The sequence below is a fragment of the Heloderma suspectum genome, chromosome 4 (genome assembly GCF_057233095.1).
Source record: "Heloderma suspectum isolate Gila_16-S chromosome 4, 16-S_ref, whole genome shotgun sequence".
Taxonomy (NCBI): domain Eukaryota; kingdom Metazoa; phylum Chordata; class Lepidosauria; order Squamata; family Helodermatidae; genus Heloderma; species Heloderma suspectum.
This window is the reverse complement of record NC_139461.1, coordinates 290,483,113-290,510,296: the sequence shown is the minus strand read 5'-3', so window position 1 is coordinate 290,510,296 and position 27,184 is coordinate 290,483,113. Positions and strand designations below refer to the sequence as shown.

Sequence of the window (27,184 nt, the reverse complement as noted above, 5' to 3'; positions counted from 1 at the left end):
CCAAATGGTACAGCATACATAGAGACTATATCTAGTTATAATCATGGAATATCATATTGATGTCCAGCGTAGAAGGTGAACATAGTATCTGAAATACCGTTGTTTACCAAAAGGTCTCTAATTCCTTATGGAGAATCTGCAAATCTTCTGGGACTCTCCTCCACGTTCCTAGAAGTTTTATTTATTCAAAAAATGTAGACCCAAAGCTTGCAGAAGTTTAAAAAGATCCCCCTTGACTTCAGAGAATTCTCCATCTGGTTTCCACTGATTCATTTCAGTCTTTTAGCTGAGACAAGTTCACACCCACTGAAAGCAATATAGGAGTTTTTCCCAAGGTCAATGGCTTTCCGCATTGATCATGCTGCAAATGGCAGAATCTGGTGCATTTATCAGGCAGGCTCTTGTTAAAATGTTCTGCTGATGCTGAACAGGATTTAATTTATCAAGTCAAATCATAAAACACATTGACAATTTGCATATTTAGGACATAATCCGGCAGGAAGTTATTTTCATGCATGCCATTGAAATGAACAAGAGCTGCACAAGAGCACACTAGTAATAAATAATAGTAAAACATACAGTGCTTTGGAGTGTTCAAAGCACTTAACACATATTATCTTGCTGTAATCTGTACAAAAACCTGCAAGGTAGATCAGTATTATTATCATCCCCATTTTGTGGATGTGGTGACTGAGGCTCAGAGTGAGAGCAATTTAACCTAGGGCCAGCAAGTGATCTGCCTATTGGCAGAGACAATATTTGAACCAGGGAATCCGGATTGGTGCTCAGTCTCTCAGCCACTACACTACACCAGCACGCTGTTACTAGTGTTCTTGGGCAAATCCCATCAGTTTCAATGGGTGCTTGTGCATAAGACCTTCCCACTGAATTGGGCCCTTATTCTGCACAATAAGCTGTTCATGGAATTTTAAGCAACAATAAACCTGTGTCTGGTACGTTGTTCAAAACCAGACTCCACAGTCTTTGCAAAATCTATCTGTGTCTGCAAAAGTTGCTTCTATAGAAGGGGGGGGGGGGGAGAGAGAGAGAGAGAGAGACTTTTGCATTGGGAATTAATACCGCATCTTCCCTAAAGTGAAACGCGCTGCTTCCCCTCCCCTCCTCCCCTCCTGCAACCCGGGTACAGAACTACACATTACGTAACTTCATTTAATAATCCCAGACTTGGCTTGGTGCAATTCAAGAGCTTCACAGGAACCCCATGCTAATGCATCGATTTGGCTGTAATAGAATTTTGTTGTCAATGGCCACTGGCCTGCCGCATTGCATGCATGCTTCAATCTTAACCCATCCGAAGGCTCTGTTCATTTCCAGTTGAGCTCCGTTTGTTTCCAGTTGAATAGGTTAAGCAAAGACAGACCTCACTGTTCTCAATTCACTTTATGATCCTCCCATCATAAAAAATAATATCAGCACCTTGCTTTTCATGTCAGAACTACATTTGAGCTGCTATTCCCTATGCCCATGAGTAAATCCCATAAAAGCTGCCCCGTTGTACTGTCGCTATTTTTCCTTGTGGATGATTGATTGATGGATGAGTGCTGACACTTCAATGAAGCTATTTCGACTGCCATCTCAATCCGATGATGTGAGGGGTATATTTTCTGTCCATGCCTCATTACTTCAGAATGACATTCCTGGAACTTCATTTACTTTTCCCCTCCTTCCCTCAAGCGCCATATTTTTTCCCATCTAGGTTATGCATGCCATAAAAAAAGCAATTTGCTATTATATGTGGCATAAGGGCAACACTTTCCCTAGGAGGTAAATAAGAAGGGGATTCCCCCCCCCCCCACGCCCATGTTGAGTTTAGGGATCGTGTCAGAATTTCTCAGATGATTCTGATGTAGGATTTTTCTTTTCTTGGAAATGCTGGACATATTTGACCATTTTGTGTGTATTTGTCCAGGTTTTTATTTTAGCCTTACCTTGTACTGTATTTATTCCTCTAAGAATTCTGTCTTTTTCTAAAATATTTTCAGTTTTGTGCCTAGGTTACATTACATATTTCACTTATATTTTGAGTAGCAATTTACGACTTGATACAGTCTTATTTCTCCTTTAAGGAAAAGGAAACTCATTCTTTAAATGTACCGACAGATTGTCTCTTATACGCTGGCATTCTTATATTGAAAATGCTTAGCTGGAGAAAAGAAGGTTGTGCCTGAATTTAACCCCTACACACAATGTATTGGTGGTGGGAAATTTTCACCATTAAAATGTCTTGGATGCTTTTCTGAGTTGACTTAGAACCTGATTTTAATCTGTGTAATACAGTATTCCTGTTAATAATAACATATAATTAAGACATCCGTTAAAAATCCATAACGTTAATTTAATGGAGAAAATCTAATACAGTTCTATTGGAATTTTTACGTTAAATTAACTTTAACGGGCTTTTAATGGATGTCTTAATTAGATCTCATTATTAACGTGAATATTCCACAAATTAAAATTGGGACCTCAAAAGTTTTAATGGGAAAGAAAAAGTTAAAACAACCATTTTTAAACAGAAAGCTTTGTGCCCCCTTTCAAGACAATTTAGCTCCTTTTGAAATTCCTTTCGGACAACTTCGTGGAACCTGTAAGTGGGTAGCAAGAGATGGTGGTTCTGATGTCTTCTTCACGTTACTGAGGAACAAGAATAATTCTCTTGACAATAAGTGAGACGTTCCCTGTTGCACTGTTGTTCACTGTTTTAGCTCTCCATACACACGTTAAAAAACACAATCTTTTTTGATTTTGTTTGTTTGTTTGAAATAAACACTGTGTTGCATACATCTCGAAGTACAGAGCCATGGGATTTTTAAATTAAAAAAGAAAGGAAAAGACAACATGAATAATAGACCTGAAAAGCAATCCATTTTCAACAAATCTTTGGCAGAAACATGGTTAACCATAACTATTTGAACAACTTGCTGGGAAGATTAACACTGTTCCGAGTTTTTTTGGCTCAGAATCTGTTTTAACTTAATAATTCTTCTACTTACAGTGATGTATTGATCCCTAGTGCAATGACTGACTGGGCAACCCAGGTGCATCAGTAATAGCTGCACTGAGTTGAAACATTTCCTTTAGACAAACTATCCCAAAGGGGTTATAAATAGGAAACGGACATTACCATGAAAAGCAATGCTTCCAGTGTGACTGCATCTTGTGGAACATGCTTGGACATTAAACTATGAAGAATTATACTTTTTTTTCCCTGTCGAGTGTTACAAATTGACAAAATAAGTACATCAATGTTTTCAGTCATTATCTGACTTCAGTGGTACTTTGTTTTAGTGACAGTAAAAAGGGGCAGTGGAGACCAGACACCCTCAATGCAGTTTATCAATGAAAATCTAATATCGTCCATAAGCGGGGGAGTGGAAATCAATACTTCATTACCAAATTGTTAGTGAGGATGAAGAAGAATAGCTGGAGATTTTTATTATTCTTTTGGCAGTCTTCTCAGTCCGGGTTGTTGGGAGTTCAATGTCAGAAGTGGTGCAACGTGCAGAGGCGGGCTCAGGGTGGGCAGTCGGGGTGGGAGAGCTGGGGGTTAAGGCATTTGTCCTGCAATCAGAAATAATAAAAAGAACAATGCAAACAACAGCATAATAACTGTTCTTTGTTATATATACACATATTTTAAAAAGCCATATATGGAGCTGGCATCTCTTTAGATATACAGTGCCTTGCGTATGTATTCACCCCCCTTCGACTTTTCCACATTTTTTTGTGTTACAACCTGGAATTAAAATGGATTTAATTAGGATTTCTTGTCACTGATCTACACAAAATATTTATTTAAAACATTTGTATCCTGCCCTATATCATTAAGATCTCAGGGCGGCGTACAGATAAAAACAATTTAAACAGTATAAAACAATAAGGGTGCCATCCTATGGCTGCTAGTCAGGCGATAGGATAGGTCAGTTCCTGGGAACCAACCTTGGAGCCTGCACTATGAGGTCGGTTCCCTGAAAACCGAGCTTCACCACCTCCCATGCTGCCTTGTAGGCAGCGCAGAACGGCCCCGCGCTCGGAAGAGGAGCACAAAGTGGTGAAAACGGGGCATTCTTGGGGGCATGCCAGGGTGGGGAAGTCAGAAATCCGGTATGACACATCCAGTGTCTTGTCCGGCCACCGCTTCCCATGCTCTGACTTCCTGCGGCTAGACAATTGGCTGTCTAGCCGTAAATGCAGGGCAGCTGAAGCACAAAGGGGACGATCCCCCCCCCCCCCGTGCTTCTCCTGCCCTGCACTGGATAGGTGGTCGCAGCTGCCTATCCCAGTACCATTGCTCCCACCATAATTTAAACACCTAAAAACATATTAAACTATTAAACAAGCTAATACCAGTTAAAATCTAAAACAATAAAACAGTTAAAACAATGTGCTAGGGAATGCATTTAGCCCTCAAAGGCTTTGGTAAAAAGCCATGTTTTTAGTTGGAGCCGAAACAAGACCAATGTCTGAGCCAATCAGGCCTCCAAGGGGAGGGCATTCCACAACAGGGGTGCCACAGCAGAGAAGGCCTTCTCCCATGTCCCACCATAGTGTATGTCTCGTACTGGTGGGACGCAGAGGAGGGCCCCTCCAACAGATCTCAGTTCTTGGGCAGGCATATATAGGGAGAGGTGCTCCCTCAAATATCAAGGTCCCTAATGTTGAATAGTCCATAATGTTGAAGTGGGGAAAAGATATATTTTACAAAATGATTTACAAATAAAAAACTGAAAAGTCTGGATTGCATCCATATTGACCACCTTTGCTGTGACACTCCTAAATAAGCTCTGGTGCAACCAACTGCCTTCAGAAGTCACATAATTAGTTGAATGAAGTCCACCTGTGTGCAATTCAAATATCCCGTGATCTCAGATTACACACACCTGTTTCTGGAAGGCCCCAGAGTTTGTTGGAGAGCATATCTAAACAAACAGCATCAGGAAGACCAGGGAGCTATCAAAACAAGTCCAGGATAAAGTTCTGTAGAAGTACCAGTCAGGGTTGGGTTATAAAAATATATATATCCCAAACTATAAACACCCCCAGAGCACCATTAAATCCATTATTACAAAATGGAAAGAATCTGGCACAACTGCGACTCTGCCTAGAGAAGGCTGTCCACCCAAACTCAGTGACCAGGTAAGGAGGGTATTAGTCAAGAGAAGCAACCAAGAGGCCACTGGTAACTTTGAAGGAGCTGGAGAGATCCACAGCTGAGATGGGAGAAACTGTCCATGGGACAACTATTACCCAGATGCGCCATTAATCTGAGCTTTATGGAAGAGTGGTGAGAAGAAAGCCATTGGTGGGGAAAAAAACCCATATCAAATCCCATTTGGATTTTGCCAAAAGGTATGTGGGAGACATAGCAAACATCTGGAAAAAGGTTCTCTGGTTTGGTGAGATCAAAACTGAACTTTTGGCCTTACCACAAAACCTTACGTGTGGCACAAAGCCAAGAGTGTTCATCGCCCTGAGAACACCATCCCCACATTGAAGCATGGTGGTGGCAGCATCATGTTGTGGGGATGCTTTTCATCAGCAGGGACTGGGAAACTGGTTAGGATTGAGGGCAAGATGGATGGAGCCAAATATGGGGCAATTCTAGAGGAAAACATGTTTCAGTCTGCAGGGGACCTGGAAGGTTCGCCTTCCAGCAGAACAGTGGCCCTAAACACACAGCCAAACTTACACCGGAGTGGTTTAAAAGCAAGAACCTGAATGTCTTAAAATGGCCCAGTCAAAGCCCAGGCATCAATCCAATTGAGAATTTGTGGCAAGACTTGAAAATTGCTGTTCACCGACAGTCCCCATCCAATCTGAGAGGGCTTGAGCAATTTTGCAAAGAAGAATGGGCAAAACCGCAGGATCCAGAAGCACAAAGCTGGTAGAGACTTACCCCCAAAGACTCCCAGCTGTAATTGCTGCCAAAGGTGCTTCTAGCAAGTATTGACTCAGGGGCACAACCAGTTTGTTTTTGTTTAAGTAACTTTTGTGCCACAATAAAAATATTTTGCACCTTCAAAGTGTTAAGTATGTTTTGTAAATCAAATGATAAAAATGCCAATTCAATCCATTTTAATTCCAGGTTGTAACACAACGAAATGTGGAAAAGTCAAAGCAGGGTGAATACTTATTCAAGGCATTGTATCCGTTTCAGAGGGATTCAAGATGATAAGAAAACAACAAGGACAAAGACAGACAAATTATCTATAAAACCCTAAATGACTTAGGACAAGGGTACCCCAAGGTCTGCTTACTCCTGCTTTAGAACTGTGAGTGATGCCATTCTCTGGGTCCCTGGGCTGCTCAGGTCAAGCAAGTGCGTTCAGGGATCAGGCCTTTTCTCTGGTAGTGCCCCGTTTATGGCAAGCCTCTCTGCTTTGGTACACGTGGCACCTATATGTGTATATGTGTTTTCAGCACCAGGTGAAAATGTTTCTAGGCATTTTAATCCAGTTAGTATGTCTTGAGTGTACTGCTAAGTAGCAAGTGAGGCTGAAAATCAAAGGAAGGAGACTCAGAGAGCAATCCTATGGGTGTCTAACCCAAATGGAGGGCTCTGATCTTGGAGCACTCCATCTATCCAAAGCCCTGCTTTTAATGTTTGTGGAACGGGAGACATTTTTCTGTCTGTCATAAGACTAAAACCCACGAAGCTGATTGGTGGGAGATTCAGGACAGATAAAAGGCAGACGATACCACCCTAATGGCAGAAAGCGAAGAGGATCTAAAGAGCCTCTTGTTGAGGGTGAAAGAGGAGAGTGCAAAAGCTAGTTTGAAACTCAACATTAACAAAACGAAGATCATGGCATCTGGCCCCATCACTTCCTGGCATATAGAAGGGGAAGAAATGGAAGCAGTGACAGATTTTACTTTCTTGGGCTCCAAGCTCACCGCAGACGGTGACTGTAGCCATGAAATTAAAAGACGCTTTCTCCTTGGGAGGAAAGCTATGGCAAACCTAGACAGCATAGTAAGAAGCAGAGACATCACCTTGCCGACAAAGGTCCGTCTAATCAAAGCTATGGTTTTCCCAGTAGTAATGTATGGCTGTGAGAGCTGGACTATAAGTAAGGCTGAGCGCCAAAGAATTGATGCTTTCGAACTGTGGTGCTGGAGAAGACTCTTACGAGTCCCCTGGACTGCAAGGAGGTCAAATCAGTCCATCCTAAAGGAAATCAACCATGACTTCTCATTGACTTGATCTGTCATCAAGGACAGATACTGAAGCTGAAGCTGAAATATTTTGGCCACCTAATGCGAAGAGAAAACTCTCTGGAAAAGATCCTGATGCTGGGAAAGACTGAAGGCAAAAGGAGGAGGGGACGACAGAGGATGAGCTGGCTAGATAGCATCACCGATGCAATGAATATGAACTTGAGCACACTCTGGGAGAGAGCGCAGGACAGGAAGGCCTGGCGTGCTATGGTCCATGGGGTCACGAAGAGTCGGGCATGACTGAATGACTGAACAACAACAACAAAAGGAAGTACTTCTTCCAACAGCGCATAGTTAAACTGCGGAATTCACTACCACAAGATGTAGTGATGGCCACCAATTTGGATGGCTTTAAAAGGGGGTTAGATAAATTCCTGGAGGATAATGCTATCACTGGCTTCTAGTCCTGATGACTATATGCTACCTCCAGTATCAGAGGCAGTATGCCTATGTACACCAGTTGCTGGGGAACATGGGTGGGAGGGTGCTGTTGAACTTGTGTCCTGCTTGTGGGTTTCCTGTGGATAGCTGCTTGGCCACGGTGTGAACAAAATGCTGGAAAAGATGGACCCATGGTCTGATCCAGCATGGCTCTTCTTATGTTCTTGCTCTGACGTGGGTGGGGACAGAGGCTGAGAGGCCTTTGGATCCAGTATATCCATGGTCTCTCCCCTTTCCTCCCATTGGCCCACCCCAATATACCCTTTTCCTCCCTTCCCAAGGTTGGAGCCACAACCTTGGGAGAGAGAGCCTCTGTGGATCTTTCCATGGTGGGGTGGGGGTGTTGTGTGTATGTGGGAGATCTACAGGCCAATCTGCTCTGAAGGCAGAGCTCTGTCTCTGGCCTCAGAAGGGAAGATCTGCTGCATCCTATGGCCCCCTCTGACATTGTCTTGGGGCCATAGGATTGTTCTCTTCCAGGGAAATCACAATTTCATATTTCCTAGTTCACAAAGATGATAGTTTTTTTTGATAGATATATCCATGGGTAAGAAGAAGAAAAAAACAGACTTGGGGGCAAGTTTTATTGATTGATTGATTTTCTGCCAAAAAAATGTCAGTCAAGGTGGCTTACAATCACTAATAAAACGTGATAAAAACAATCATAAGCAAATACATTAAAACACAATTAAAAACAATTAAAAACAAGAACAACAGAGTAAAAACAGCATCCAGCTCAGCAGACCCACTTACACACCAAATGCCAATTGAATAAAGGTGTCTTTGCCTGCAGAACTCTAATACAACCTCAGTAAGTCTCTTACATGAATCCCTCATGCCTCATTACATGGCATCTTCCAACTGATGTCCCTTTCATATCCAAACTCCACCCAAGTGTCTTTCTTGTTAGGCAGATTTCGCACATCTCAGTTACAGCACAATCCTGTGCATGTCGACTCAGAAATCAGACCCATTAAATTAAACGGGCTTACTCCCAGTTAAGTGCTTACAGGATTGCAACCTTAAATCACTTCCGAGCCTCCTTCCATTGGAATGCACGTGTGAATGACAGAAAGGCAGTTTTAAATGCACATACCATACCAGTGGATGGCCATGCAGGAAGGTGGATTTATAACTGTTTCAACTGCCCTGCCATTTGGGGGCAACTGTGAACAGAAATGCACTTCTGTTTGAAGTGCATTTTAGTCTTGCATATACCATCTTTTCTTTAGAGTTATGCACATTTGGAAATAGTTTTTTTTAAATTAGGTTTAACCTTTCCTGCCTGTCCAAAAGTATCTGTTTGGCCACTATTGGCAAGGTATTATGTTTTAAGAGTTAGAAAATAATGCAATTTTTCTTCCTCATTTTCTTCCATGTCCTTCCAATTACGTTGCTGGGATCCTACCCAGGAGTTGCCGGTGCCTTTCTTCCTCCAATGTTCCCAATATTTGTTTGCTATTTATTGTTTATTGGAAGAGGTATTTAGATTTGTTCTTTTTACAGTGAACAAATTTCTCCTCTCCACTTCCCAGTTATATAGCTGATGATAAGAACATATAATAATAGGCCTCCACTTACCTTGGTTGCCTTCTCCCAACTTTTCCTTTAGGTCACTGACATTTACACTTATCACTTGCGCACATACTGATTTGCCTATTCTGGTGATGATAATAATATATGAGTTTTAATCCTCCCCAACCCTTTTAGCCCCTGTAAGGGAGGGTGAACTTTGGGAAAAACTGCTCAAGGAACTGCTGGGTTCTGATACCAGCCTGGTCCCTAATTTCTCTTGTTTGTCTATTTCCTTCCTTCCTGCAAATAGCATCCAGTGTAATAGTCCCAGTCTGTGAGCCCCCCCCCCCCTTTTAAAACCTATCTTTCCCTCATGCTACAGTTTCTAACACCGCCGGCGCTTATTCTACCTTTACCTGCCATACCTCTTAATTCCTACATCTTTGTTTCTTGGGCCTGTGGATACTTAGTTTTCCAGCCACAGCACACAGAGATTCTTCTTTAAGGGGTTTACTCAGAAAATTTGGCCTTTTACTTCCCCTCACAGAATGTCATCTCTGTGTAAAAAATCTATTTCCCCCCTGCCCTGGCAGTTTCATTCCCTAAGCAGAATGCTTGTGAACATGCCATGACAACACACCCACTTATCCAATCGGTGCCAGAGACTTCACCACCGCCACTGCCAATGCTCAGACGTACATTAGAATATAGATTTCTTTTAAAGGTGTATTATATTGAAAAAAAAAATGCAATCTATGTAAGCTTAGATTTCTCTGCCAAAAGCCTTCCCTTACCAGGCTATATGAGGAGTCAGAAGCAGGTCAGGAGTATATCAAGCTAATATGTTTCCACAAAGCTTTTTAAAAATTATTTTTCCTTCACTTCCTTTTTATGCTGCCATGAAAAATTCTTTGCTCATCACTAACATCTTTCCTAAATGAAACATCATGTCAACTTTTCTCTGGAGAAGAAGAAGAAGCTGGCATTGCTGTGGGAATCTCTTCCTTTTGCAACACTCAAAGTGTACACCGAAAATAATCCGGAAATTGGAAGAGAAAGATGCACTATATAGGGCTGCTTTCCCTTTAACTTGGGGGCAGCTGAGGACAATTTCTACCATGCATGCCAGATTCAGTATGAAGCAGGGTTACTTGGCTTTTAAGAGCTATGTAGATGTGAGGGCAGAATTTCAGTAGTTGTAGTTTGTTCCATCAACAGGTGGGACAACTGTTTCTGCCAAAATGCCCCCTCCAATGCAACTACTAAAGGCATAGAAGCCCCCCCCCCACTGTATTGAATCTGTCAACTCTAATCCCAGTCAAAAGGTAGGTGTGTGTGTGTGTGAGAGAGAGAGAGAGAGAGAGAGAAACCAAGCAGTCTGTGTTTTGAAATAAAAATTGGTATTCAGTGGTAAGCTATCTCCAACCATGGAGGCTCCATTTAGCTGTCATGGCTGATAGTCATTGATAAACCTGGCCTCTATGAAGTGGGGAGGGACCATATCTCAGTGGTAGACAAAACCACATGTTTTGATTGCAGAAGGCCCCAATTCAGGTCCTCAGCATTGGCAGTTTTAAAAAAGCTCAGAGCCACTGCCAGTCAGAATAGACAGTCTGGGCTTGGCTAACCTGATAGAAGGTAGCTTCCTAGTTCATGTAATCCAAGGGTCCCCGCACAACACTCGCAGGCACCTCGACTGGCATCCACACAGGTCTTCCCCTCCCTGCCCCTTTAGAAAAAATATTGTCCTTAATTAAAAAAAAAGAAAAATGTTAGGGTGCGAGGTTCTCCTTCCTCTTCCTGAACCTGCCGCTGATCAGCTCTTCAGCGGGCAGGAAGAGAAAGCAAGGTAAAGAGGTACAGGGGAGAGAAAGAGCAAGGCCAGAATCTGGGAGTGGAGAGAAACAGCAAGATAACGGGGTGAGTGGGAGAAGAAGAGCAAGGCTAGGGATGGGGAAAGGAGAGAAATAGCGAGGAAAGGGGTGGGGGAGAGAAATAGTGAGGTTAGAGTCTGGGAGTGGAGAGACAGAGAGAGTGAGAGAGAGTAAAGGGAAAATGTCTGTGTGGACTGAAGAAGATTGGGTGGGCCAGGAAGCAACTTTTTCCATTTCCTCCTCCCTCCCAGCCTCTAGCCTCCCTGTTTCTCTCTTCCCCCTGCCCAACTTCTTGACTAGCCAGGCAGTTATTATGTGACTAGCCAAATCCTCACATTCCCAAATGTGCTCATGGGTCCAAGAAGCTTGGGGACCCCTGCAATCTTTAATGAAGGATCCCAGGGCATGGTCCGTGAGCAAATGATGCAGCTACCTTGCTGAAGATTTGAATCACTGCCTGGATAGGAAACCACCAGGGAACTCCCTGTATGCTGCCTTCAGTTTAATGATCGAAGAAAGGTGGGATCTAAAATGTACTAAATAAAAATAAATGGGTTTGATCCCAGCTGTGTCTTCCTCGGGAAGTAGGGCTGTGCTGGTGGAAGGTCCCTCCACCCAATGTTTGGGGATCCCCCCCACACACACACCAGCTCACCCCACTCAGCAAGGTCTCCTGACTCTCTGTGTAGCATTTCAGGGAGCTGGAAGGGCTGCCATGGGAAGGAGTGGGACAGGGAAATTTATTTCCACCAGCACAGTTGATCCAGCTTAAATCTGGAGTCAATCCAATAAATATTAAAGCTATCTAAGCTGAGATCTGTGACACTCTGGATCACATATTGCATTGTTCATGCAAGGAGCATGGGTTACTCCCATCAGGCTCCCCAAAATAATGTTTGGCCTGAATATCTGGTACAAACAACAGACAACAAGGTTACATCAGGGTCAGATTTCACCCTGAGCTTGTTCTCCATTGCAAGGCAAGGGGGGCTTTCTCAAAACCTCCAGTGGAAATTAGGCTATGAAAAGGGACTCTGCATTTTTGAGTAATGAGACTGGGAAACTGGGAACGCGTTTCCCACTCACTCATTTCTCACTGTACGGCATTCCGATTTCATGACACTTCATAATAAATCATTGCTTATCACTCACATGGGAACGTAACACGGCTCAAGTTAAGATTCGTTAGCGATTGTAAAGAAGAAACATGAATTGCTCTATATCAGAGCTTTTTGATCATCTTCCGGCCTGCTGCAGGCGCTCTTTTTTATTGTTATATTTACTGTAACTGTTGTTTAAGGCATAAATAAAAGAGGAGGAAAGCGCAGGAAAATATGAATAATGTAAATAAATTTATTTGTCTTATTTATGTGTCGATGTAAGCATTTGGCAATTACTCTACACAGCGGTTTGTATCCAGCATCAGAAAGAGAGGAGAGAGAGAGAGAGAGAGAGAGAGAGAGGCTGGTGCAACAGCAGACAGGTCGGATATTGGGAGACTATTAATAGCATTAAACACTGATACACACACCTTGCTGGAAGAAAAGGGCTGCTGCTGCTGCTTCGAGAGAAGGCCAATTTGCAAGGGCGCTGAAAAGCTCACCACCTACTGTGTCCATGAGGCAGCCAAGCACTTTCTGGGCCAAGAAGTGCTTGTGAAATAAAAGCCCTGGGGAGAATAGGCCAAAGTCCTGCCCTCCTTACCTTTGTGGTGAAAAGCGAAGGGTTTTCAGTTAGAGCTTCTACATGAATGGCCTCTCAAAATTCTCTGCCCTATTTCTGGGCAAAGTAACTGAGGGGCCAATTTCACTAAATGCCTCCAAGGTGAGGTGAAATTCTTCCAACAGTTTCTCACAGGTAGTGCTCACCATTGGCAGGAGAAGGTGGCCACCACACACAAAAACGTTGGAGAAAATTCTGCAAAGTGGCCTTTTATTTCTAGCAGATAAGAAAAGCCACATCTTAGAACTTTTCTGAGAAAAATGTCTTCTGAGAAGTTTTGGCTCAGCTCTAATTGTCATTCTTCAGGGTTCAGGACCTTCCCTGGGGTCTTCCAAACATTAATTTTCTATGGGGTGAGTGCAGATACATCTTGTCTTTAACACATATGCTTATAATACTTCTACCTCCCTGAAAGCCCTGTAGCAGGTGTGACGGGAGACAGTTGTGTCCAGCCCAAGTGAAGAGGTGGATCGAGTGCTGTGCCAAAATCTGTCCTCCAATTTCCTGAAAGTTTTCTTCCCCCATGAAAGAGGCTTCCATTTTTCTGCCTCATTCTCAGCGCATTTTATAATTTATTTTAAATTTATTTTGGTTATATTTTTGAGCTTACCTAGTCACTGTGAGGAGGCCAAGGGTGCTGTGTGTGTGTTTTTCTTTCTATTACACACCTCTCTATTGCTGTGCAGCCTCCCAGGCTGCTCACACTTCCTGACCTGAAAAAGCCCTATGGGAGGAATTAACACACCATGTCTTCCCCTGCACTTTAACTGAAGTGTGGGAAACTGAGGAAGCTGCAAGCTGCTGGAGAGATGATTGTATGATCAAAGACAGGACATTCACGTAAGCTTCCCGGCCACCTCATCAGGTAAGCACTCCCAGCCCCCAAACCCAACCCATGGGCCTAGAAAGGTTGCTTACCATAGGGGAATGGGATTGTAGAAATCACTGAATATCATCAGTAGGCTCTTGACTTCCATTCCCTTTCCCCCAAGTTTCTCTATCATATCCCAAACCAGAGAGATCTCACCTGTGAGGGATCTGTAAGGTACTTCCACATCACATCAGGAGCTTATACATCTCCTTATTACATTTTTATACTTCAATGACTATGCTAAAGCCTTTGATTGTGTGGATCACAACAAACTGTGGCAAATTCTTAAAGAGATGGAAGTACCAGACCACCTTACCTGTCTCCTGAGAAACCTATATGAGGGTCAAGAAGCAACAGTAAGAACCAGACATGGAACAACCGATTGGTTCAAAATTGGGAAAGGAGTACGACAAGGCTGTATATTGTCGCCCTGCTTATTTAACTTATATGCAGAGTACATCATGAGAAACGCCAGGTTGGATGAATCACAGGTTGGAATTAAGATTGCCGGGAGAATTATCAACAACCTCAGATACGCAGACGATACCACCCTAATGGCAGCGAAGAGGATCTAAAGAGCCTCTTCTTGAGGGTGAAAGTGGAGTGTACAAAAGCTGGTCTGAAACTCAACATTAAAAAAATGAAGATCATGACATCTGGCCCCATCACTTCCTGGCATATAGAAGGGGAAGAAATGGAAGCAGTGACAGATTTTATTTTCTTGGGCTCCAAGATCACCGCAGACGGTGACTGTAGCCATGAAATTAAAAGACGCTTGCTCCTTGAGAGGAAAGCTATGGCAAACCTAGACAGCATAGTAAGAAGCAGAGACATCACCTTGCCGACAAAGGTCCGTATAATCAAAGCTATGGTTTTCCCAGTAGTAATGTATGGCTGTGAGAGCTGGACTATAAGGAAGGCTGAGCGCTGAAGAATTGATGCTTTCGAACTGTGGTGCTGGAGAAGACTTACGTGTCCCCTGGACTGCAAGGAGGTCAAATCAGTCCATCCTAAAGGAAATCAACCCTGACTGCTCATTGGAACGACAGATACTGAAACTGAAGCTCAAATATTGTGGCCACCTAATGTGAAGAGAAAACTCCCTGGAAATGACCCTGATGCTGGGAAAGACTGAAGGCAAAAGGAGAAGGGGACGGCAGAGGATGAGCTGGCTAGATAGCATCACCGATGCAATGAATATGAACTTGAGCACGCTCCGGGAGAGAGCCGAGGACAGGAAGGCCTGGCGTGCTATGGTCCATGGGGTCACGAAGAGTTGGACATGACTTAACGACTGAACAACAACAACAACTGCCTAATAGCCGAAGCTCTCTGGGTGGCTCACAAAACAAAACCATAAAATATAATAACACAGTAAAACTTAATGTAAAAACCTTAATAAAACCAAAGTAAAAGCAGTGGTAAAAGCCAGAAGCAGTGCAAGGATCGTAAAGCACATTAAAAAACCTGAAGGACTATAAAGCCTGGGAAAATAAAAAAGTTCTCACCCGGCGCTGAAAAAACTACAATATAGGCACCAAGCAACCCTCTCTGGGGAAGCCATTCCACCACTGGGGTGTCACCACTAAATAGGCCTTCTTCTTAGCAGCCACCCATCTCACCTCATTTGGTGGGACATCCAGAGGAGGGCTTCTAAGGATGATCTTAGAGTCCAGGCAGTTATATATGGAAGGTAACCTGGCCCTGTCCTTGCAGAGATAGATGTGAAAGTTCCTATTGTGATGGAGAAGCATGGTCTAGGTGCTTTATTCCCTGCCCTGCAGCAGATCTGAAATAAGACAATGTGAGGCAGGAGAGCCCCCAAATTATCCAGGAGTTTCTTTTCCTTCCTTTCAATTTGCTTCAGGCCTTTGATTAACCCCTTGATAGTGCAATCAAGTCTGAGACTGAAGCACATTAAGTGATCCTCTTCAGTTTCTATTCACTTGTCGAACCACAGGGGAAAGATGGAGATGTTCTTTTAGTGAAACGAAAACCATTGAGCAAAGTTGGTGAATGAGAACCCTTCTCTCATCTCAGCATGATTCCGTGGGGAAATGACATTTGTGTCAGTATTACAAACTTGAGAAGGGTTTTCTTGTATATATATATAATCATGTTAGATTCAAGACAGAACTACATTTTGTGTATAATTCCATGCTTCTTTTCCCCTTCAAATACACAAACACACACACATTTATGCAGCCACTGAGGCTACAGTTTGAAGCAGAAAGCCACTACAGGGAAAAAAGGAGTCTCTTAACACTTTCCCCTTGTGCGATTTTTCTGCTGAAAATTGCTCCCCCACCCCTTAGATGCCGTTATGCCCACTGGAAAAAGAGTATATTTTTCCCCTGGAAAGGGTGGGTGAAAAGCAGTTTGGGTGTGTGTGTGTGTGTGTGTGTGTGTGTGTGGACAAAGAGCCCCTTCCCTTCCTGCAGTGCTCTTCTGTTTCAATCTGCAGTGGGTGCATTATGTTTTTAAAAAACGTTGCAAAGAAAAATCACAGAATGACACATAACATGCAGCATGGAGTTACACCCTCAGTGTGCTGGAGGGGGAGGGGAGAAGGGTACGCACCAGCTTCCAAGGCCTGATAATACTGCGCTCAGGCTGAGGTCACCTAAAATACTTGTTCACCATATCTTTAGCTTGTTATTAAAATATCACAACTATCCATTCAAACGGGTGCATAAAAGAAGTCAATTACATCAATGTCAGAAGATGGACGTACACATCTTATGATAAAACTAACACCCTCTGGTTTGGGGGTGGGGGAGAGGTACCACCTAACCGGATGAAGAGTTCTGGAGAACTCGAAAGCTTGCACATTTTTGTGGAATTTTGGTTGGTGACTTAACTGCAGATCTTGGATTTTTTTTTCCTCATGGACCAGCATCGCTATCTTTGATACCTATGGTGTTGTTGTTGTTCTTAAATCTGTTTATTTACACGTTCAGCATGGGGAGGAGGACAGACAGTGCTACTGTGTAAAGCAGCAACAAATTCCACAAGCAGCACACACCGGGAACCTCTCAAGGACTTTTCTTGCAGTAAGAAGTGCAAAAACCTTGAGTCTTTTTTCTCCTTTACTGACTGCATTCTAAAATCTGCCAAACTCTTTTTAGCCCTTACCCAAGCAGGGTGGGGGTAGTGTTCATTACCTAGCAGTCACTAGCTATCAAAGGAAAGTCAACAAACTTCTACAGCTAGCAAACTGCACAAAAGACCTGAGAGAAGGCCATTTTACATCTCCAAAGAGGATGCTAGCAATAATAATACATATTCTAAAACCAGAGGCAAGGAACATTTCCCTTATCCTTGAATACTAGAAGGAAGTCCAAAGGGGAGAATTAGTCTGTTCCCACAGCGGATCTCAAGGACAGTGCCGGCCTCACTGATCGCTCTATTTTAGAATCTAGTAGCAAACAGAAATTTGGAAAATATTTGATACAGTTTGAACATGAATATTCCCCATGCAATGGAGCAGGGGTGTCGAACCTTTTTCCAATTTTGAGAAGCTTTTGGGGGCCATATTCCAGTGGTGCCAGAGTCGAAGGCAACAGGGGCACGATCAAAGCAACTAAGCCTAAGGTAGGGTTGCCACTTCCACATATCACCCAAAGAGGAAATGCATCACCCAAAAAAAGAGGACAAAAGAAGACATCAATTTGCATACAATTTGCACATGCGAATTAATATTATAGACACAAATTTAGAAAGAATAACTATAACTCAATGATAAATTCAATATATTTCACAAGAGTGGTGAGTAGTGTGACCTGTGTGCCTGCCTGCTCAGTCTGCTGTCAAGGGTGCTAGTTGTTGATGGATAAAGTCAAGGCCCCTTGCTCTCCCAGCTGGTTAGGATTCTTTATTTTAAAACGGACTTTATCTTTAAACTGGCCCTTCAAATAGAGGACTCTCCTCTGACAGCCCTTGAAACTGAGGATGGCCCTCTGTAAAATAGGACAGATGGCCAGCCTAGGCTTAGGAGAAGCATGTCAACCTTTTAGAATGGGGAAAATCTGCACAAAAATTGGGAAACCACCAAATGATTGGTGGTTGGGGAAGGGGGGGTGGTGCCTGGAGAAGGTGGCATGGCCAGCTGGGGAACTTTGGAGGGCTGGATTGCGAACCCAGGAAGGACAGATTTGGCCCTTGGGCTTGAGATTCTGCATCCCTGCAGTGGAGAATACTATTTCTATTTTAAAATCATCATGGTTTTTAAATATAACACTTCCCTATAAAGAAGATTGGGGGTGGGGAGGCTATTTAGGTAGAAGGGGGTCAAGTGTTCAGTTTGGTAGTCGGAGTTCAGTTTCAAATCTCCTGCTAAGTTCATTGAATACTCTTAGCCAAGTTATTTCTATGTAAGTTATTGATAATATACGATTTGATTGTGTGTGTGTGTGTGTGTGTGTGTGTGTGTGTAAAAAGAATTAATCACATGCTCAGCACAGGATTAGACAATCTATTACTAATTTTATCATAAAAGATGGCAGGGCAGCTATTGAAACAGGGGATAAATATTTGACAATGCTGTTAAGGCAACTTTGCTAACGATTTTTGAACAACCTCCAACCGAGGTCTAAATGTCTCCAATATCCATAAACAACTCTATACTGTCCAATTAGGAAGACAAAGACATAGAGGGTTGTCAGGAAGATTTGCATGGCTAAGTGTCTGAGATCACAGAGATGATGAGGGATTGTTCGAGAGGGAATTTCGGGGTGGTGGGGGGAGGGAATACTGCTTGGAACGGATGACTATCATTACAATATTACAGAGTCTTACACCTTCCCAATTACTGGCAGATTTCATTAATTACAGAAACATTTCCCTAATAGAATCCCCTTCTCTTTGCCTTATCACCACCTTCCCTCTGTCTACATAAAATGCACAACTCAGCAGCCAATCACCTATGAAAAACTGGGCTGTGCAGCATCCTCTTCAGACTAAAATGAGTGAATAAATAAATAAATAAATAAGGAAGAAACTGGATCTGAAATAAAGATGGAAGAAAATGGGGGTGGTAATTTCGATGTGTGGAAACTCCTGAACTAATATCAAGTGTGTTTGGAAATTTTAAAAATTGAGCTCTTGGGGAAAAATAGCTGCAGCACCCACAGGGGGATATGCAACCTGACATGCTTAAAAGCAAAAAGGAAAAGCATCCCCCCCCCCATCCCATCCAGACAAGTGCACAAAAGTATAGGCAGATCATAAAGTGCCAGTCACTTAAGGGCTGCTAGATTAAAGTTTTTCTAGTCAAGATGGGTGAATCGTACAAGCAGGCTGTGCAGACACCACCGACTCAGTCCCAATAAATATAATGTTGGGAGCATTTCCCTGCTGTCATGATGTTACTATCAACAGCATTATCTGTATCAACTGCTTTTTACAATTACACTTAACGACTCGTCTTGCTACAAAGAGTCGGCAGCCTCTAAGCTCGTTTCCATTTTAAATACACCAACAAGAGGCTAGATTCTAACCCTTCATGGCTGCCACTAACAAAGCAAAACAAGACCAAAGAAAGGACCATGCAAACATTTCCAAATCATCACCAATGGTGTTTCTCTCCCCATCCCCCCCTTCGATGGGCAGCCAACTGTTCCCCGTGATTTCTATTACATTTTCTACCTATTATTTCATGTAATGGCATTCCTTAAATTTTAAATTAGCTCCGAAGAATAAAAATAATTGAATTCCTGCTGTTTTGTGTACATAGAGGGTGACAGGAGCTAATGTGATAATTTAAACTGTAAATGAGTCTTCACTTTGTGTTCATTAATTACAGCTAATTACTGAATTACAAACCTTCTTGGTTCGGCACTGTTATGTATTCATGTAGCATGTTAGACCTCCAGCTGGTAGAAAACCGTTTTATAGACTTACAAGCTGACATGCTAAGCTACTATAGGAACAATTCCATATGGGGTGGGGTGGGGTGGGGTGGGGTGGGGTGTGGGGAAAGAATGGAAGAAGAATGAGTGGAGAAATGAGAAATATATCCAGGATAGAGTGCTCTGGGCATAATCAATGAGTCAAACTCGGAACTGAGATAAGAAACTCTTCTGCATGATATACTGAATTTCCTGAACATTTATTTTGCATCGATGCTCATGTTTTAAGTAACAGGACTTGACTCCCATGTTAACTTCAGCAGTCAAGAGTACTTTACTTTCTATGAAGATTAAAGGGTGGTTAATCAACTGCCTTTAGCCATAATATCTCAGTGAAACCACCATGTTTAGGAGTAGTATGCCTTAGAGACTGCTTTCGCCCATCCAGGTCTCTATAGTGGTGGGAAAAAGTTTGTGAACCCAAATGCTAATTACAGAAATTCCACAGCTTTACCATCGGGGCAATCTACATTACAACTTTAAACTGGTTTCAAACCTGTTTTTAGTGCTTACGGCTACCAAATACACAAATTCTCGGAATTGTAGCTCTAGGAAGAGGGGCCGCTTGGGCAGGGGACAGGGGTCTCTAGCAAAGAATTCTCAGTACCCTCATGAAACTGCAGGAACCCTTTAGATAAACCGGTTTGAAACCAGTTTAAAGTTGTAATGTAGAGTGCCCCTATGATAGCCTTCGTGAATCAAAAATAGCCCTTTGCTAAATATCCAGTAGGATATTTATATTAGTGCTGTACCGAAAATTTGTCCCACATTTTTTCTACCATTCTCATTCAAATTGATAGAAAAGAAACTGCTTTTGAAAAGCAATTCAAAGGAGGAGAAATTTCAGAGAAATTCTCATGGGTTGGGTTTGGGGTTCTTGTGCTTACCTTACTTATGAGGTGGCTGAGGAATGTGCTTGAGTGTCCTGTCTGTCATTATGCAATAATCTCTGTGGCAGCCTGCAGCGTCCTCAGCTTCCCGCGCTTCAGTTAAAGCCATCATGAGGAAGACATCATGAGGCAATTCCTCCCATGGGGCTTTTTTAGTTCAGAACGTGCAGGTGGCCTGGGAGGCTGCAGGGTAATGGAAAGATGTGTAATAGAGAGGGAGAACACACACAGCACCCTCGGCCCCCTTGCAGTGATTAGGTAAGCTCAAAAATACCACCAAAAGAAATCCAAAATCCTGCCTCAAAAAAGTGGAAGCCTCAACACAGTTGATCCTGTTGCCACCTACAGAAGCAGTGCAGTAAACCAAAAACCCTGAGGAAAAAGAAAGAACCTGTGCTACAATCCCCACCGATAGCGAGCCCTATCTGTGAGAAACTCTTGGAGAATTTCTTGTCTCCTAGGAGAAATTTGGTGAAATTATCCCCCCAATTTCTCTGCCCACAAATAGGCTGGAGAATTTTGAGAGGCCATTTGTGCAGAACTCTAGTTTATATTAACCAATTATGTGTCTTGTGAAATAAAACAATGTATAAATTAGGCAAACAATGAGTACTTAAGAGTCAGGGTATATGCAAAAGTAAATGAACCTTGGGTGCATCAGCTCAGTGAAAGGGAATAATAAGAATCAGGTGTTTAATTAGGTAAATCTTCAGGGGTGAGTTTGGGAGGCCCCACTCTATAGAAGGATCAGAAACTTTGTGAGTTTGGTCTTCACCATACGGTTGTGTGGAAACACATCATGCCACAATCAAGAAATATCTTTTAGAAAAGCAGTTATTGCTGCTTATCAGTCTAGAAACGGTTACAAAACCATTTCTAAGGATTTGGGGCTCCACCAATCCACTGTCAGACAGACAGTGGAGGGGGTTCAAGACCAAGGTCACTCTCCCCAGGAGCGGCCATCCTACCAAAATCTCTCCAAGAACAAACTGGTGCATCATCCAGGAAGTCAAAAAGAACCTCAGAGTAACATCCAAAGATCTGCAAGCCACTCTTGCCTTGGCTAATGTGAGTGTTTATGACTTAACAATCAGAAAACGACTGAACAAGAATGGTGTTAATCGGAGGATAGCCAGGAGGAAACCACTGCTCTCTAAGAATAACATTGGTGCCCAGCTGAAGTTCACTAAAGATCACATAGATGATCCCTCAGACTTCTGGAACAATGTTCTCTGGACAGATGAGTCAAAGGTAGAACTTTTGGGCCTCATAAGAAACATTATGTTTGGTGAAAAACAAGCACTGAGTTCGAACAGAACCTCATCCTGACCATCAAGCATCGTGGTGGGAATGTGATGGTTTGGGCTAGCTTTGCTGCCTCAGGACCTGGATGACTTGCCATTATTGACACAACTCTGAATTCTGCAGTGTATCTGAAGATTCTAGAGAAGAATGTCAGGCCATCTGTCTGTGAGCTGAAGTCGAACCGGAAGTAGGTCATGCAACAAGACTACGATCTTAAACATACAAGCACATCTAAAAAAGAATGGCTGGAATCTCTTTCTAAAAAAGAGATTCCATGTTTTACAATGGCTTAGTCAAAGTCCTGACCTAAACCTCATCAAAATGTTGTGGCAGGACCTAAAGCAAGCTGTTCATGCAAGGAAGGCCTCAAATATCACTGAGCTGAAGCAGTTCTGTATGGAGGAATGGGCCAAAATTCCTCAAAACCGATGTGAGAGACTGACCAACAGTTACAGGAAACGCTTACTTGAAGTCATTGCTGCTCAAGGGGGTGCCACCAGGTGCGGAATCTAAAGGTTCACATATTTTTTCACACATGGATATTGAATGTTGAATCACTTGTGGATAAATAAATCTTGAAAAAGCATCATGTTTGTGTGTCATTTGTTTAATCAGGTTATCTATTGTTCTTTAGGATGATGGGGTTAGTTTAAGATGTAATAATGTTTGGAAATATATAAATGCTAAGGAGTTTTCTCAGCATTGTACATTCTGAGAGGGAAGGTTTCTTATCGTAACACAGCCTATTGATGCTCATTTGGCCATGGTGTGGAGAAGGGCCTTCTCAGTTGTGGCACCCACCATGTGGAATGATCTCCCCATTGAGATCAAGTAAGCTCCTAGTGTGGAGTGCTTCTGCTGACAACTTAAGACACATTTGTTTGCCCAGGCGCTTCCTGGCCACTAGCATTGCCAGCTACCCCTGGTTATTTTAATGAGATTTTATTGTTTTATCACTGTTTTATTACTTTATTGATTGGTTTTATGGTATTTTATGCAGGAATATTATGTTAGGTTGGACATTGACGCAGTTACGGTATCCATATTTTCTTCTTGTTACCCCTCCCTAAAAACATACCATGGAGAAGAGAAGTACCAGTCTGAGATCATGTCTCCCTTTCTTCGCAAGGCCTTTATAGCCTTGCACTTCCAGATAATGAAAACTAATTCTAGGGAAGGAAGATATAAGAACATCCCCAGGGAACAACATTTCTGTATTTGTGATAGTCACGTGGTTGAGGATACAATACACTACGTGCTACATTGCAAGTTATATAAAATTCCAAGAGATAAATATTTAATGAGATGTTAACCACCTGTCGCTAACCTTAATGATATGGATAAAATTAAATATTCGTTGTCAAGTACATCCAAGTTTGTTATGCTTAACTGCGGTAAAAGCAGCCCAACTTAGAACAGCCCAAGTGGATAAGTGTTTTTCTTAAGAAAAGTGATCTCTGCAATCATATATTCTTGTAAGGCACTGAGAATTTTTATACTGTATATTGAATTTTAACCTGGTGATAGAATTTTTATTGTTAATGCCGTGAATTGTATTGATAGGTGTCTGTTGTTGGCCTCTTTGGCTATAACCTGTACTTGGTTGCTTAATAAATAAATGAAATGGTATTTTATCATTCTTTTATCTTGTGAACTGCTTTGGGATTATTTTTAAATGAAAACTGGTATAGACATCTTATGAAATCAAATAAGAAGTAAACAGTATACCTCAGATGCTGGGAACAGACATCTGCAAATGGTGTTTGCCTTTGCGGATTTCCCAGGGTCACCTGCTTGGCCACTGTCAGAAACAACATTGGCGCAGATGTTGTCACAGAGAGGAAGGCCAGGATCTCTTCTCGATCATCCCAGAGTACAGGATATGGAATAATGGGCTCAAGTTACAGGAAGCCAGGTTCCGGCTAAACATCAGGAAAAACTTCCTGAGTGTTAGAGCAATACGACAATGGAACCAATGACCTAGGGAGGTGGTGGGCTTTCCCACCCTGGAGGCATTCAAGGTGAAGCTGGACAGCCATCTGTCAGGGATGCTTTGACTTAGATTCCTGCATTGAGCAGGGGGTTGGACTCAATGGTCTTATAGCCCCCCTTCCAACCCTACTATTCTATTATTCTACCCTTGGTCTGATCCAACAGGGTTCTCCTTACGTTCTTATTGCTGCTCCTTCTTGCTTTGCTCTTATATAGATGAGAAAAGTACTGTACATAGAATCATAGAATAGTGGGGTTGGAAGGGGCCTACAAGGCCATCGAGTCCAAGCGCTCCAGTCTATCCAGATCACTTTGAATTTTGTTTCTGTCTTCCAATGTTCTCATGCATCGAGCAAGGCAGTCTTGCCCAACCTGGTGCCCTCCAGATGTTTTGCACCACAACTGCCACGCTGGCTGGGGATGATGGGGGTTGTGGTGCAACACATCTGGAGGGCACCAGGGGAAGGCTGGAGTAAGGACATAGGGGTGTGTGTGTGTGTGTGCGCGTGTGTAAGAGAGGGAGGGATGACGGTGCTGTCTTGGAAAAGGCATTGCGGGTCCATCAATTCCTGCCTTGGAGGACAGAACCTGGATCTCTTAAGACATACACTTAAGATATTTTGAAAGTGAAAAATCTAAAAATGCAAGGTGTGAATGTGGCAAGTATACATGTACATTCACTCGAAAGCTGGTTGCAGTTCTGTTGAGTGCATACTCAGTGGCAATCGCTGCTTTGTTGGTTTGCAATGTGTGAAATGGCTTGTGGTCATATTCTGGAACTACCTCTCGCAAACATCCCAGATGAAAACAAGCTATGAAGTACTGCTGGTGGAAACTTCCAGCAGTTATTGAACATCCATCTACCTCTGATCAAGTGAAAACTATGCAAGGTAAGAACACTGTTAGCAGCAGTCCCAGCAGTAAACAGTGGTAAGCTGTCATCTCAGATGTAAACGACGTATCTTCTATGCCTGTGTGAAACTCGCTTAAATAGTATTCCCATTGTTTTTAATGGGAAGATGCTCAACATCCTAATTTGGAGGATGTTCCAGTCAGAAACAATGAATTTGAATTATAAGAAAATGATCAGGGAGCCAAATGAGACCAGGGTGGGGCTGTGCAATTTGTATGCAGAGCTGACATCGAAGGTAGGCGCAGCAGAACACCTGCTGAGGGCCCACACCCCAGCAGGCCCCCCTGACAAGAGCCCCCTGGAGTTGCTCCTCCGCTTCACCATTGCAACCTGCTTGTTCACCTGCATCTCACTCTGGCCCAGACAACAGTGGTGTTGAGAAGGAGGAGCAGCAGATGCCACTGCCTAGTTGCTCGCTGGCTCTCTGCTTGTCAAGCAAGCAAGTGGGAGCAATGATGAGAAAGAGGACGAGGCACAATAGCAGCTGGTGGGAATGATGGTGAGTAGCTAGACTCACTGAGGGGTAGGGGGCATTGAGGGTGTCTTGCCTGATGGCCCGCAAAAACCTGGAGCTGGCCATGTCTGTATAGCTAGCTTCCTGTATGATGAAGGTTTTTGGTTTTTGGTTTTTAAGGAGGCAGAAGTCCCCATTTAGCCACAAATGTCTATCCCTTCTCCCAGATTAACACTAATGGTACACCGGATGCACTTCAACATTATGGATAAATAAGCCATCAAAAGTCAGTTGCCCAGATTTCTCTTTTACTAATCTGACACATACGTATGTCTGTCATTTGTGACAGGTTGATATCTAGTCACAAAAAACAGGAAAGACTGTTTTTCCATTTTTGCAAACTTCCCTGTCTGGTCACCTGGCAGCAATTCCTGCTTACCATAGGTGACCAGGAAAACAGCTGTTTACAATCCTGTCACATTTCCACATCACACACTTCTGCAATGAGGCAATAATGGCTTCAATGATGTCAAATGATATCACTAACATCAAGGAAACCATGTTTCTGTGGGTGGGACATAAATCATATATGCCTTTAGTTTTGCTGCAATATCACATTATTAATGTTCAGGATGTCTATTCATTATAACCTTTTGTTGTAATTTCAGTAAAGGAAATCTGCACATGCAAATAGCTGTCTGCATGTATTAGCAACCTTTTACATGTATTGATATGCATGCACATCTGGAGCACATGCCCATCTGCATCGTAATACTCGTCAGAGTCCTACTCAACTAGCTGCATGTGTCTTTTGAGGCAAATGGTGATGCACATCCACATCTGAGGATACCAGTTTCTATGCATGCTTGCAGCCACCGGAGGAGCTGTAGCTCAGTGGCAAAGCACCTGCTTTGCATGCAGAAGGTCCCAGGTTTGATCCCTGGCATCTCCAGGTTTTTGTTGTTGTTTATTCAGTCAGTCGCTTCTGACTCTTCGTGACTTCATGGACCAGCCCACGCCAGAGCTTCCTGTCGGCCGTCGCCACCCCCAGCTCCCCCAAGGTTGCGTCCGTCACCTCCAGAATATCATCCATCCATCTTGCCCTTGGTCGGCCCCTCTTCCTTTTGCCTTCCACTCTCCCGAGTATCAGCATCTTCCCCAGGGTGTCCTGTCTTCTCATGATGTGGCCAAAGTACTTCAGTTTTGCCTTTAATATCATTCCCTCAAGTGAGCAGTCTGGCTTGATTTCCTGGAGTATGGACTGGTTTGATCTTCTTGCAGTCCAAGGCACTCTCAGAATTTTCCTCCAGCACATGCTGGAATAATCCCTGCCTGAAACTCTGGAGTCAGTTCCAGTCAGTGTTGACAATACTGGGCTAGTCAGTGTTTGACAATGCTGTCTGCCACCAGTCAGTGTTGACAATACTGGGCTAGTCAGTGTTTGACAATGCTGTCTGCCACCAGTCAGTGTTGACAATACTGGGCTAGACTGACCAATGGACTGACTCCGTATATGGCAGCTTCCTGTGTTCCCAGGCCATGACTACAGGTAGACTGGCTCCTCTATGACCCCAAGAAAGCGGTGGACTTGTCTATTATCTCCCAGCCTATGTTTGTACATTTGGTTTTTCCAACTATGTATTTTCAACTAACCTTTTTAAAAAGAAGGTAAGTTAGTATTGTGATTGAAGACATTATGGTCCTATTCACTTGAGTGAGATTGACATTCACTGTTATTGAAGTATTCCAGTAGTTGTGCTGTGGCCCAGACAAAAAGTCACTTACCTATTCAGTTAGGTTATAATTCTCTCCAACCCATTTATTTCAAAGTAACTAACTCTTTCATACCATATTAGGTTTAGTACTCAAAGATCTGTCCTTCTAAAAATCCTTTGATGCTTTCTTACGTGGAGTTAATTTGAACTACTGGCTTGTTTCTCCTGATGGCTAACATTGGTAGGCACTGAAAAGTAGAAGTAGCTTCTGTGCAAAAATCAAACAGCAGACACTGTTGTGTCACAAAGTGAACCTAACCCAGATAATCTTCTGACTCCCACCCCAT

General features: G+C 42.9%; 1 protein-coding gene across 1 annotated transcript in view; it reads right to left on the bottom strand.

The window, feature by feature from the left end:
* Positions 1 to 1,886: 1,886 nt before the first annotated feature.
* Positions 1,887 to 27,184, bottom strand: part of TSHZ2 (teashirt zinc finger homeobox 2) — a 488,278-nt gene continuing 462,980 nt past the window's right edge. Inside the window, exon 3 of the mRNA XM_084854168.1 lies at positions 1,887 to 3,579. The gene's annotated coding sequence lies outside the window, so the exon portion shown is untranslated. The remainder of the gene's footprint in view (positions 3,580 to 27,184) is intronic.